This window comes from Schistocerca piceifrons, chromosome 3 (assembly GCF_021461385.2).
Source record: "Schistocerca piceifrons isolate TAMUIC-IGC-003096 chromosome 3, iqSchPice1.1, whole genome shotgun sequence".
NCBI lineage: Eukaryota > Metazoa > Arthropoda > Insecta > Orthoptera > Acrididae > Schistocerca > Schistocerca piceifrons.
Window position 1 is genome coordinate 775,133,576 of NC_060140.1, and position 15,995 is coordinate 775,149,570.

Consider the following 15,995-nt stretch of genomic DNA (forward strand, 5'->3'; position numbering starts at 1 on the left):
AAATGAAAAATTTGAGGCCAAATTTGGTTCATTAGAAGTTAAAGTGGATTCTTTGGAAAGCAAACTGAACACCTTTGATTATAAACTGGAAAATACTAAGAAAGAATTAAAGGCGGACTGGGAGACTCAATTAAATGCGAAATTTGGAGAACTAGATGTAGAGTTTTCTAACACCTTAGAAAGGCAATATAATAATTTAATGGGAAAACTTCATGAAGTAGAAAAGAAATATGAGGTAGTTTCGAAGAGTTATGATGGCTTGTCCAATAGGATGGTTAAGTGTGAAAGCAGCTGTTTCAATGCTAGCGCACAGATAGAAGAGCTTTCGAAACAAATAGTCGAGTTTGAGTCCGATGCTCGTAAGGGGATTGACAAGTATTTAGTAGATCAAACTAAAAGACTTGACGAAGATCTATCTGAATGGATAGAAATAAAAGGAAATGAAATTGTAGACAAGGTTAAGACTACTATTGGATACCAGCCAAATGAAAATATCAATGAGCACCTAAGTAGAAATGATGAATTAATTAAGCTCTTCACTAGCGAATTTCAGAAAATAAAAGACAAAATAGTTGATGAGTTACCTAAATGGCAAAAGGAAACCAATCATAAATTGGCGGAGTTAGAACGAAAGTCATCACAAAATTTGTTGACAGAGGACGAACGTTCGGAGAATAGGTCGAAAAACAACCGAACATGTGATAATACGAAGTACAATTGTGGTGAAAATTTGCATTGGGAAGTTGATGATTCGGTTGGTAAAGATGATGATTCTTTTGGTCAGTGAGGATATTTGTCTTCTTTAAAGGTGGAGAACAACATTTTTAAAAGTAGACAATTCCCAACATTCTCCACTGAAAAGAACAACCTGCATCCGAAAATCTTTATCAATAATTTCAAAAGAATATTTCCGCGTAGCTGGTCAGAACACGACCGACTTCAATTTATAGTATCCAAAATTACCGGAGAAGCCGCATTATGGGCCGCCGAAGTAAGTGAAAGTTGCCATACTTGCGCTGAGTTTGAACAACTTTTTTTGACTAAATACTGGTCGTCGAGTAAACAAGAGAAATTAAGAAAAGAGGTTTACCAACCTGAGTATTTTAACAGTAAAAGGAGTACTTTAAGTCAATATTTTGAAAAGTACATAAATAAGACACGTTATTGGAGTGATCCAATTTCTCACAAGGAAGTGATCAGAATTTTGAAGGGAAGGTTGCCCATAAATACACGTGAAAAGTTAATAAATGTTCCTGACCACGATGTAGAACAATTCTTGTCGGTGATTGACTCTATAGATATGATTATGGAAGACGCATGACAAATGAGTAGTAATCAAATGTCGACTCACACTCATAGTAATACGAATAATTATAATAATAATTTAACGTATGATAATAATAATACCGAAAACCAGGTCAAACCCGCATCACAGGAGCGTGGACAATCTTCATCCTATGGTTGCAATAAAAACAATGATTATACTAAATATAGAAGAGATACTTACTGTACTAGAGGTAAACCTCGATGTGGTGACGCGAATGTGCATAGTAGTGATATTAATAAGAGTAACAGGTACCCAAGTGATGAACCCAATTGCATTCGACCTTGGGAAGATAATTCGAAGCATAATGTTCATCGGCAGGATGAAACAAATGCCTCGAGTCCTTATCCAGCACAAGGAGTTATACCAATGGGCGAAGGAGCCTCCAATGTGCGACGGGGTGAACCCAATGTGCGACGGGGTGAATACCATAACTCGGATCATATTGTACGGATTGTGGAAGTTCATGAACCCCCACCGATGACTCAACGAGATAGATTAAACTAATACCAGTCACCAAATGCCTTCCTAGGATGACTGGAAAGGAGAAGGAAGGCAGGCATCAATTTGAACTGAGAGTATTAAGGTACAATAATGATCAGGATATAAGGAATGAATTAATTGAAGAAAAACCTGAAGTTTCTAATAAATGTGGACAAATTTTACAGGCAATAATTCCAACAAGTATAAATAATGTTGATGTTGAAATATTAATTGATACTGGAGCAACTATTAGTGTCATGACGTTGGACTGTTTAAAACAGATAAGCCGAGGGGTAAAAGTGCCCACTTTTCCTATTACAGGATGTACCGTGTCTGGCACGTTCAGCGCAAAAATGCAAAAAGTTGTGAAACAAGTACGTGTTCACGTTACAATACAGGGGGCTCAAATAGAAAGTACATTCCTGGTTGTTCCTAAAATGACAGTACCATGTATCTGGGTTTTGGATTTTTTATGTGAGACCGGTGCAATCATTAACTTAGAGAAAGGTGAATGTATATTTAACTGCAATGGTAATGTTTTGACAGCCACCCTGAGAAAGGGCCGAGTAATTCCAAATCAATTGTGTATGAATCTAATGGTAAAATATGTCAGTATTGATGATGAAAATGTGTATGATATATGCCTTATTGAATGTTCTGAAGAAATGATGGATAAAATGTCATTGCAGGAAAAGGTGTTAGAATCAGAATATTTATCTGTTATCCAAAGGGATGAACTGTACTACTTGCTGGAAGCATATCAGTCAATTTTTAGTAAACGTCCGGGTATAATAAAAGACTTTGAATACCATATAAAGACGTATGCACATAAACCCTTTTGTCGTACTTCCTATTCTATCCCATGGACAAAGAAAGAAGTAGTCAGAAAGGAAATCAATAAAATGTTAGAATGGGGTATTATTGAGCCCTCAGATTCTGAATATTGTAACCCTCTTGTGGCGGTAATTAAACCCAATGGTGACATCAGATTGGTGTTGGATGCCAGAGAGATCAATAAGATCATTATACCTGTACAAACGCGACCGGAGAACCTAGAAGAGTTAGTACAAAAGTTTTATGGTGCCCGCTTCTTAACTTCTTTGGATATGCGTAGTTCATATTGGCAAACTAGAATATCGAAAGAATCTAGAAAATATACTGCATTCGTTTTTCTGGGCCGAAGTTACCAGTTTACTGTCATGCCATTTGGGTTGAAAATAAGCGGTGGTGTTTTCATATCGGCATTAGATACCGTACTGGGCAGAGACCTTTTGAATGAAGTTACTTTATATGTGGATGATTTGCTAATTGCTTCTGAAACTTGGGAGGAACATTTGGACTTATTAAGAAGAGTTTTTGCGAAATTTTTGGAATACGGAGTTACTGTAAATTTGAGCAAATCCAAGTTTGCTCATAACCAATTGAAATTTCTTGGACATATAATCACTCCTGAAGGGATAAAACCAAATCCTAAAAAGATGGATGCGATTAACAGATGTGCTTATCCAAAGAATAGAACGGAATTAAAGTCATTTATCGGCTTAGTTTCATTTTTTCAACGATTTTTACCCAATCAGTTAGGAACCCAAGACTGTTACGGCTGTTAAAAAAAATGTCATGTGGGAGTGTAATTCCGAATGCACGCAAGCTTTTGATAACATCCGCAATGCTTTGACTAATGCTCCACTGTTACTTCATCCGAGACTTGATCAAGATTTTTATATTGCTGCGGATGCTTCTGAAACAGGATTGGGTGCCACTCTTTTCCAGATGGACAATCCAGAAGATATCAGTACCATCAAGATAATTGGGTTTGCCAGCAGAACACTCTCTAGCTGTGAACGTGCATATTGTACTACTGAATTGGAAGTACTGGCCGTGGTCTGGTCACTTAGAAAGTTTCGCTATTTTGTATATGGAAAGAAGATCATTGTATTCTGCGACCACAAAGCTTTATCTTTTATTTTAACAGGAAGGATGTTCCATTCACGTTTAACCCGGTGGGCCTTGCTACTGCAAGAATATGATATTACGCTCAAATACATCAGAGGGAAAGACAACATCATAGCCGATGCTCTTTCAAGATTACCGAAAAGAAAGAATGCTGACGAGTGTGAAGAACGGACTATTGACTTTAAAGTCATGAATTTATCAAGGCAATATTGTGAGAGGCAGATTTCACAGCTATCTCGAAGTCTTCCACAACTGCAAGAAGATGATAAGTTGTGGAAAGCCATTAGGCATGCTGTTGAAAGCAAAACGCTAAGTCACTCTCAAGAACAGTATCAATTAAAATCCGGAATATTGTATCGGTGGAAGGATGAAGAAGATGTTTGGAAAGTTTGTGTTCCAAATAAATATTTAGAATCACTAGTATGGTACACTCACTTGAATTGGGGTCATTTTGGTTCCGCTAAATGTACAGCCAAAATAGCACAATACTGCTATCATCCAAATTTGGGACGTATAGCTACAAATATTATTAAGAAGTGCAAAATATGTCAGAAGGCGAAACCCATAAACTATTGTCGGAAGATAGAATTACATCCTATCATCCCACAACAACCTTTAATGTTGGTGTCATGTGACGTCTGTGGGCCATGTCCCATGACACGTGGACGGTTCATATATGTATTGGCTTTATATGATCTCTTTTCAAAATATGTGAAATTATATCCTTTGAAAAATCTCCACGTTCGACCCATGTTACGCAAATTTATCAACAACTATATAACTGAGCTTGGCAAACCTATAATTATCTTGACAGACAACGCTGCTTATTATACAAGCAAAGTATGGAGAGACACTATGAAAGAACAAGGAATCCAGCACATTTACATCTCAAGATTTTACCCTTGTGGAAATCCGGTTGAAAGAATCTTCCGAGAGTTGAACCGATTTTTACGGACGTACATACCCAAACAACATTATAAATGGATCGATTGGATTTATGAATTTGAGAAAGTGTATAATGACTTACCACACTTATCGACAGGTTATTCACCTAACCAAATAGTATTTGGTGAAAGTATTGTGCCAGAATGGATGAAGAAATTACCTGCAATAGAACAAAAGATTACCAAGAAAGAAGATATGGTGAAGAAGGTCTACGAAAACCTGAAGCATCAAGCACAATTGAGAAAAACCCGTTTTGATAAAAATGTGAAGAAAGTAGTCACATATGATGTAGGGGAAGAAATTTTATTGAGAAATCACACAAAAGCATCAACCAGGAAAAGACTGAATAAGAAATGGCAATATTTATATATAGGTCCATCTAAAATAATGAAAATACCTCATGAAGGGAGCTACCTCCTGGCAGATTGTGATACTGATGTAATTAAAGGCTTGTTCCCTCACATAGACCTGAAGAAGTATTATCAATAATGAGCAAAATATAGATTCAAGAAACACTGAATGATACCAAGACTACACTCAGTGAACTAAATAAAAGCACCAATGGATAAATACGTACTTATACTAACTTACAAAGAAAATTAAAGAATGTACCGATGATTTCCATGAGATACCTTCTTGGTATCAGCAACAATGACGACGCTGAAATACGATTTATCCTCTCACTGAACGGCGAGGATGGATGATTTGAAAGTGGAATTAAGAGGAAAAGAAAAGGACCAAATCCTCTCTGGTTAAACAAGTGGCCTGATAAGGGTTTTGGCCTAGGATGCCAATCGTCGAACCCGGCTGTGATCCCTGTCTTGCACAGTCGGTTGAAGAACTGAGGGCTTCATCCAAGAAAAAAAATGTGGTGTCAATATGAAGTGATTAGTGCGAAGTGTTTCTAAGACAACCTATAAACAAATGTGGAATTTAGTTAAGGGCATTTTGTCTAGGCCCATTAACTCAACTTAAATATTGTAGAATGTATGTACTGACTTGTTGAGTGAATCTGAGAGTGAGTATATTCGCCGAAACAAATACCCTCTCCTGTCACAGTACACAAAAAAAATAAGCCTGTTCTGTCTGGAACCCTCTTCAAGACATCACAGTCTGGGGGGCCGTGTAACATTACGAGTCAAGACAGCTGTAACGGAACTTGAATAGCGTAAAGTTATCGTTAAAAACGCACGCCGCGCGATTTGTTACGATTTGGTCGGTCAAAATAGTAGTAACATGCTTTTGAATACATTTAAAATATAACGGCGATACCTGTTTAGCGTTATTGGAAATAATATGTAATAAATTAATGAGTAAGGTAGCCGATCCTATAAGAAGAGGTAAAATTGGGCATATTGCTTTATATCGACTAAGCCGATGATACGGCATCTTTTTTTTCCCGTTTACTCTTAGAAGAAAAAAAAAAAAGAAAACCAGTAACGAAGTGCTAATTGTGCGTTGTGAAAAATATAGGGGCGAATTTTAAATAGCTACGGTGTATAATCAGACTAACAAATGGACATTCAGTTACGCGAAATAGCGGACAGTGAAGTGTGGTCATTAAATTGAGTACACCTACAGGGCGGTCAATTCCAGGATAAGTCTATTCGCGTCTCACGAGGCACGCGGTATTGAGGCCGGTTTTTTTTATTATATCACGGAGAGCGGGCTTCAATTTATAAAAAGGAGAAAATCTGTATCATTATCATTGACTGTTGGTGTTATGCAACCAAAACTGTTCAGCAAAGGGTTTCGGTGAATGAGTGGTGAATGCGAAATGAAACTGTGAACGAAGTTATGTTAAATAAAGCAGAAGAGACAAGACAGTTTGGTCGTATCTGTTATTATTCCATAAACCGTAACATGTACTCTCGTTGTACGAAGCCTTTATAGACGATCGTATGACAATTTGCTTTGAAGGGAACTCGTTACGAGTTAAGTTTTGGGGACCTGGTCAACAGGGGATAGTTCGTAGATCTTAACTACTGCAGCTATTCTGGAATCAGGTGCTACCGTGATCGTTGTGTGTTGTCTATGGCTTAAGGTCATCATATCTCATGCTCTAAGATCGACGCGCCTTTCCTCTTGGTATGACTATGTCTCACGGTAACCACGACAACGCCGACGGCGAAGGAAGATACGGTAGATCTGCACGCTGGCAAGACCTCTCACCTCGTCTTTAAAGACGACCTTCTTTACGCTTTCACATTACAAGCAGAAGTACGATAAAATCTGAAGATCTACAAAAGTTTTTACTGTAATCTTTTATTTAGATCGAAGCGGAACGTTCAGTTCAGCTTCTGTTAAAATGTTTCTTTGACTGCGCAATCGATGTATTAGCGTCCGCGCTAGATGCGCATCTTTACAGTTACGTAAATTATATAAAACAAATGTCTTTCAAAGAATAGATCTCATCTCATAAGTTGATAACTTAATATACTGATAGGTGTATGCCTTTCCAAGGGCATTCACAGCTTTCATACGACGGAAATCCCAATAATATTACATCGCTTCCCATGTGAGGAGTAATGATTCTGAAAGATCATTACGACTCACGCGCAGTCGTAATATTATTGGATTCACGTACTTAGTGAATGAAGTATTTAAGGATCGCTCCTTGTAGGGAGCAAAACAAACATAACATAAGGCATATAGAGGTATATACGTTTCATATTAAGTAGTCAAAACTAATCACTGTTGCTTGATCATTAACAAACTTGGTAGTGGCTTGATGCCATCATAAGTGTTCAAGGATTTAACATAGGTTCCTTCTTGGGTGTTCTCAAGAATTACTCTCATCCAATCAATAGAAACATTAAAATACTAACATAGATACAAGTACAAATCAAATACATATACACACACATATATTCATAAATATTGACAAGAAGAAAAGAAATTCGATTACAAGAATTCATTTGAAGTATAGGTGCATTTCCGCCAATTTTGAACAGAACATAAAACTTTTATCAGACTTTTTCGTAGCGACGTCTCTCGTCACTCGGTGGTTGGGAGTATTTCTTATGAATTCGGGTGATTTTCACAGGAGAATTCTTTCATCACCTTTCACTTTTCACTGCCCTATAACTGGGGATCACCTTTTCACATTCTGGTGGAAAACACTGGGAATTCCACTATGTGAAGGAGGAAGTGATATTTCTTGACTCGACGATCCATCGGGTCATGTAGGGAATCAGGAAAGTTGATGACTGGTTCAATTAAGTATGAGTCAGTTTGATGGCTGTCTTGATCTCATTCCAATTCATGTTTCAGCACATGAAAATACAGAAAAAAAATCTGTATTAGGACTTGCTCATTAACTAGCATCTTAATCTAAGGGCATATAGAGTAAGAATTTAAGACAATAAAAATTACTATACAGACTATCTACATATATATTATATATTATTCGTGGTTTGTGTCTAGGTTTCATATTCTTTCATTAGCAAGCATTAGCAAAACACGTTTCGTATTTTACAGGTCTTTCTTAAGCAATGTATTTAGCATTATTGCCGTAGCAATTTTCATAGTTATGTAAAAGTAATCATTAGTGTCCTTTTCATGTAAATATAGTAAAATCGTGTGTAGTTTATCAACGTTTTATTGTTTTTATGTCCATTTTCATCTCAAATCTGGAGCACGCTCGCGCCCGTTATGGAGACGAATGCTTATTGTTGAGTACGGGCCGGCGAGCAGTCATTGAAAGTTGACACAGTGCTTCACAGTCACGTGGTAACGAACTGGCGGTTTAACAGCGTTGGCAGTCCGCTTCCTGCACGAGACAGATTCAGTGGCTACCAATCGGTTGTTTTTTTTTTTCTAACTTGTGCATTTTGTTGAATCATGGGTACTAGAGCAGCTCGTCAAGGCGACATGGTCAACCTGTAACGGTAAATTGACTGCACCAGCGACGAAGAGCAGTCGTCGATGAAAATGACTACTATCACCTATTGCACTGAGTACAATGGCTTGTCTATCCTTTGATTGTTGTCATTGTATCGTCGTTACAACGTGAGAATACTTGTAATGCTACTTCACATGTGTCCATAAGTTTATTACAGTTTTGATTCACGCAAGAGATAACTAGTTTTTCGTGTCCATACATGTGACAGATTACGATTTTACACGCATCAATATATACGTGTCCATCATTTTGTCACTAGTTGAGTCACATACGTCAATCCATACGTGTCCATATAGGTGTCTTTATACTACAGAGTAGCACAGGTAATGCTAACATTACTTATCATAAAAGGATCATTTACAAAATATACACAGTATTTTTTTTTTTTTTTTTTTTACAACTGTCCAAGTCCTAGCGAAAGTGTGTTTGCTATTCTGAATGGTGCTTCTGAAGCACATTAGATTTTATATGTATTTTTATCTGATTCTTTTCCTTTTCTTATTGTTCTATAACAGCCTTTTTTTAGTTTCTTTGTTCATTTAGTAGCTAACATCAATAATCAGTAAAATATACCCTCTTTGGCGGCCGAAGAGTTCACGTTCAAAACTTCATCTAACAGAAATCGGGAAAATTATTCATATTTCCTAGGATGCTTTTGGTCACAGCAAATCAGATTTACACCACGTTTCGATAAGTAACTGCAGATACGCATTAACCAATGAGCCACGATCGTCGATACACACGATATATACACGTCAAGTCTGTTGAACCAATTTCCAAATTTCTTCCCCTACCGCGTAAGGCAGAAAGGTACGAATGCTAAAGAAGAAACTACGATAGGATAGTGCAAAGAAATGAAAGATACGAAGATAGATAATAGGTGAAATAATCAGTTTAGCAAATTCATTCTTCGGCTCCACAGTTTTTTAGTGTCATCCACGCGGCGTAACTTGACTTCAGTATTAAAATGTGCGGTGGCCCGGTGTGATGTTAAGCTCTCCCTATACAGCTTAAGCGTTTTCGTGGACTTAAATGTTGAAGAATGCTGGTTTTGTTTTCTTGCAGCACCGATGTCTTCTGCTAGCACCGGATGCTTCTCCAAAGATTTCACTGCTAGGAAGGGGAAATTTTCACTCTCTCGCTCTCTCTCTCTCTCTCTCTCTCTCTCTCTTCTTATTTAAAAATACGCTACTCTTGGAATATGATTCAATGAACCAGAACATATTTATTTCCACTTTGTACAAAAAAAAACAGCTAAAGCTTATGACGTAAGCCCACACATTACCGGGCACCCAGAATCAGTTAATTTTTTATCGTGGCTGTCTATCCACGTCCAGTCCACGTACTCTTCAAATGCTTCAAATGGCTCTGAGCACTATGGGACTTAACATCTGAGGTCATCAGTCCCCAAGAACTTAGAACTACTTAAACCTAATTAACCTAAGGACATCACAGACATCCACGCCAGAGACAGGATTCGAACATGCGACCGTAGCGGTCGCGCAGTTCCAGACTGAAGCGCCTAGAACTGCTCGGCCATTCCGGCCGGCCCACGTACTCTCAGCAGCAGTTCAACGTCTAATAAACAGTCATTATTTCGAGTCTCTCCATTTGTTTTTTAACAATACAATGCTACATTACTCTTTGCAGCCGGCCACGGAGCTTCCGGGCCGTATTTGTTTATTCTTGGCAGGTCGCGCTGAACACTTGCCAGCGCCGACGAATTATCTCCCTTCCAGTTTCGCCTGCACAAACAATAAATGGGTGCAGTATCCCATGCTCATCCTTACGCCCTGCTTAAAATAACGCGTGTTCGAAACGGCTGGAACACAAGTGTCTCCAGACTTTCGTAAAATTCTGGGGGCACTACATACCCCTCCCCTTAGCTCGAACACTCGTTATTTTGCACACAACATATATTTTAATAATTTTTTTGCTTAACACTTATCTTGTAACTTTGTACTACATAGAAACATTAGGTACAAAAACTCTCTTCCATCTCCGGTATTTCATTAAGCTGTTGGTAATATCTTTCATAGACATAGTAATATAATAAACTAATAGTACAACAAGTATTAGCTATTCCCAATAGATTTATCTACTCTTGCTTCCAGAATTGAGCCAAAATAAATCCTTCCACTTAGCCAGTTTTAAAATTCAGGTGTTATTCTGAGTCGAATTTTTTTCTTTTTTTTAAGGAGCTGTTGCAATGATAACCACCGGTTTTCCGGGTATGAAAAAAATTAGTTGTACTGGGGGTTTTCTCTTTTTTCGATCTCCTCGCGCAAGAAAAAAATTAGTTGTACTGGGGGTTTTCTCTTTTTTCGATCTCCTCGCGCAGGACTCGTCTTTTCTATTTAAAAAATTTTAGAATTCAAATTTACCAGGAGAAACTTTCCACTACATTCTCAGGTCACTATATTACCCTTTCCCCTTGGGTTCCAATCTACGTAAGGGTTGATACTATGAAAACATCTTCTTCCTCATCCTTGGGTAGGTATACCCCTTCCATTTATACTAAACTATGGTACAGGTCAGTCCCCTTTTTGGTGCCCCTACCCGCACAGTATAGGTCAGCCTCTCCTGGGTCTGCCTACCTGCCTCTCCTTCTCTCATTTCATCTATATTGGATGCGCCTTCCCTATCTTCTCTAACAGTGATTCATAGTCTTGCCTCTTTCGTACTCCACTGCACACTATTTTATTTCAAATTTCCTGGTAAAATTTCTATCTATCTCTCCTTTCCTCCTCCTGAGTCCATCAGCCTACCTGCTTAAATTCTTCGCTTGTTCATTGCTTACTGCTCACTTATATAGCCTTAATAACTAACTATGTTTCGTCCATGGTTGTAACTTTATTTCTTCGGGCTATTCGGCCTGCACAATCCTATTATTCATCAGAAACTTATTTGACTCGATACCTCTGGCTTAATATATATTTCTTTTTATCTCCATTCATATTACTTTGTACTACTATAGCTATGAACACAAGTGGATACACTTCGTCCCCCCTTGTTCTTTTAGCTTAAGCTTACTATACCATATCACTTGAGATGTGCAACCGTCATTACTTAGCACATGTGCTCGAGCCCTTCCTGAGCACTACCTCCCCACTTATCTGTGACGGTTGTTACATCTCCCTGTGTATTACTTGTCTGAGTCTTTGTATTTAATTGTTTGAGTGTGGAAGTGTGATCGTGGGTCCTGAATCTTCCGCCCACTAAGGTTCTTAGTCGAAGATTTTTAGAAATCACGGAAAAGAGAAGGACTTCAGCGATAGAAGTATATGAATGTGGACAGAGGGAAAGATAGATTGGTACTCTTAAGAGAAGTAAGAAAGGAAATAAAAGAATTGGTTGCTAAAATCGAGGAAAGAAAGAAGACAGCCCCAAAGACAGGAAACCCTATCCACCCCCCTTCCCCAGGATCATCACTTCGCCGGTACTTAAGCAATAAGCCGGAGGAGGAATGATGTTCGGCGTCTCCTGCAGAACGGACATTCTCACCGTCACCTTTGAAGTCCCCGAAGAAAAGATCTTACCAACTCCTATGGAACGGCAAATGATGATGAACCAGTCACACTTGTTTGCGAGGTTTGTATGAAGGGCGTGGTGTGTAGGTCGTGTCCGTGCCTATGCTACCCACCCCTTTCAAAATTAGATATAAACCCTCCCCAATCAAATCACCCTTCACAAAAAATATGAAACATTCTATGTTGTTGTTGTTGTGGTCTTCAGTCCTGAGACTGGTTTGATGCAGCTCCACATGCTACTCTATCCTGTGCAAGCTTCTTCATCTCCCAGTCCTACTGCAACCTACATCCTTCTGAACCTACTTAGTGTATTCATCTCTTGGTCTCCCTCTACGATTTTTACCCTCCACGCTGACCTCCAGTACTAAATTGGTGATCCCTTGATGCCTCAGAACATGTCCTACCAACCAATCCCTTCTTCTAGTCAATTTGTGCCACAAACTTCTCTTCTCCCCAATCCTATTCAATACTTCCTCATTAGTTATGTGATCTACCCATCTAATCTTCAGCACTCTTCTGTAGCACCACATTTCGAAAGCTTCTATTCTCTTCTTGTCCAAACTATTTATCGTACATGTTTCACTTCCATACATGGCTACACTCCATACAAATACTTTCAGAAATGACTTCCTGACACTTAAATCTATACTCGATGTTAACAAATTTCTCTTCTTCAGAAACGCTTTCCTTGCCATTGCCAGTCTACATTTTATATCCTCTCTACTTCGACCATCATCAGTTATTTTGCTCCCCAAATAGCAAAACTCCTTTACTACTTTAAGTGTCTCATTTCCTAATCTAATTCCCTCAGCATCACTCGACTAAATTCGACTACATTCCATTACCCTCGTTTTGCTTTTGTTGATGTTCATCTTATATCCTCCTTTCAAGACACTATCCATTCCGTTCAACTGCTCTTCCAAGTCCTTTGCTGTCTCTGACAGAATTACAATGTCATCGGGGAACCTCAAAGTTTTTATTTCTTCTCCATGGATTTTAATACCTACTCCGAATTTTTCTTTTGTTTCCTTCACTGCTTGCTCAATATACAGATTAAATAACATCAAGGAGAGACTACAGCCCTGTCTCACTCCCTTCCCAACTACTGCTTCCCTTTCATGTCCCTCGACTCTTATAACTGCCATCTGATTTCTGTACAAATTGTAAATAGCCTTTTGCTCCCTGTTTTATACCCCTGCCACCTTCAGAATTTGAAAGAGAGTATTGCAGTCAACATTGTCAAAAGCTTTCTCTAAGTCTACAAATTCTAGAAACTTAGGTTTGCCCTTCCTTAATCTAGCTTCTAAGATAAGTCGTAGGGTCAGTATTGCCACACGTGTCCCAACTTTTCTACGAAATCCAAACTGATCTTCCCCGAGTTCGGCTTCTACTAGTTTTTCCATTCGTCTGTAAAGAATTCGCGTTAGTATTTTGCAGCTGTGACTTATTAAACCGATAGTTCGGTAATTTTCACATCTGTCAACACCTGCTTTCTTTGGGAATGGGATTATTATATTCTTCTTGAAGTCTGAGGGTATTTCGCCTGTTTCATACATCTTGTTCACCAGATGGTAGAGTTTTGTCAGGAATGGCTCTCCCAAGGCCGTCAGTAGTTCCAATGGAATGTTGTCTACTCCGGAGGCCTTGTTTCGACTCAGGTCTTTCAGTGCTCTGTCAAACTCTTCACGCAGTATCGTATCTCCCATTTCATCTTCATCTACATCCTCTTACATTTCCATAATACTGTCCTCAAGTACATCACTCTTGTACAGACCCTCTATATACTCCTCCCACCTTTTTGCTTTCCCTTCTTTGCTTAGAACTGGGTTTCCGTCTGAGCTCTTGATGTTCATACAAGTGATTCTCTTATCTCCAAAGGTCTCTTTAATTTTCCTGTAGGCAGTATCTATCTTACCCCTAGTGAGATAAGCCTCTACATCCTCACATTTGTCCTTTAGCCATCCCTGCTTAGCCATTTTGCACTTCCTGTCGATCTCATTTTTGAGACGTTTGTATTCCTTTTTGCCTGCTTCATTTACTGCTTTTTTATATTTTCTCCTTTCATCAATTAAATTCAATATTTCTTCTGTTACCCAAGGATTTCTACTAGCCCGTTTTTTTTTCCTACTTGATCCTCTGCTACCTTCACTACTTCATCCCTCAAAGCTACCCATTCTTCTTCTACTGTATTTCTTTCCCCCATTCCTGTCAATTGTTCCCTTATGCTCTCCCTCAAACTCTTTACAACCTCTGGTTCCTTCAGTTTATCCAGGTCCCATCTCCGTAAATTCTCACCTTTTTGCAGATTCTTCAGTTTTAATCTACAGGTCATAACCAATAGATTGTGGTCAGAGTCCACATCTGCCCCTGGAAAAGTCTTATAATTTAAAACCTGGTTCCTAAATCTCTGTCTCACCATTATATAATCTATCTGAAACCTGTCAGTATCTCCAGGCTTCTTCCACGTATACAGCCTTCTTTTATGATTCGTGAACCAAGTGTTAGCTGTGATTAAGTTGTGCTTTGTGCAAAATTCTACCAGGCGGCTTCCTCTTTCATTTCATAGCCCCAATCCATATTCACCTACTACGTTTCCTTCTCTCCCTTTTCCTACTACCGAATTCCAGTCACCCATGACTATTAAATTTTCGCCTCCCTTCACTATCTGAATAATTTATTTTATTTCATCATACATTTCTTCAATTTCTTCATCATCTGCAGAGCTAGTTGGCATATAAACTTGTACTACTGTAGTAGGTGTGGGCTTCGTATCTATCTTGGCCACAATAATGCGTTCACTATGCTGTTTGTAGTAGCTTACCCGCATTCCTATTTTCCTATTCATTATTAAACCTACTGCTGCAGTACCCCTATTTGATTTTGTGTTTATAACCCTGTAGTCACCTGACCAGAAGTCTTGTTCCTCCTGCCACCGAACTTCACTAATTCCCACTAAATCTAACTTTAACCTATCCATTTCCCTTTTTAAATTTTCTAACCTACCTGCCCGATTAAGGGATCTGACATTCCATGCTCCGATCCGTAGAACGCCAGTTTTCTTTCTCCTGATAACGACATCCTCTTGAGTAGTCCCCCCCCTCCCCCCCCCCCCCCCCCCCCGGAGATCCAAATGGGGGACTATTTTACCCAAGAGGACGCCATCATCATTTAATCATACAGTAAATTACGGCCATAGTTTCCCCTTGCTTTCAGCCGTTCGCAGTACCAGCACAGCAAGGCCGTTTTGGTTATTGTTACAAGGCCAGATCAGTCAATCATCAAGACTGTTGCCCTTGCAACTACTGAAAAGGCTGCTGCCCCTCTTCAGGAACCACACGTTTGTCTGGCCTCTCAACAGATAACCCTCTGTTGTGGTTGCACCTACGGTACGGCTATCTGTATCGCTGAGGCACATACATAGAACACATACATACATACATAGAACATAAAAAGTACAGAATAGCAAACACATACACACACAGGGGGAGAGAGTGAGGGGGGGGGGAGGGGGGGGGGAGAGAGAGAGAGAGAGAGAGAGAGAGAGAGAGAGAGAGAGAGAGAGAGGAGAGAGAGAGTGATGGGGGGATTGGGGGGGGGCGGGGAGGGGACTCCTGTTGTGCATATAAAATACGTTCTATAAAAATAGAAATTATACACACTGTAATCAAATAGTTATTCAGTTAGTTACTTCACTAAATATTTCATATACATGTTCAGTTTATGTCATCTAGGTATCATTCTTCCTAAACAGTACCATCATATTATATCGCTCGTTAGAATGTTACCCTGTTAGTTTTATCTAATGCTTGGAGGTTACTGTTTATTGTGACTCCTTAAATTAGTCATAATCGTGTGG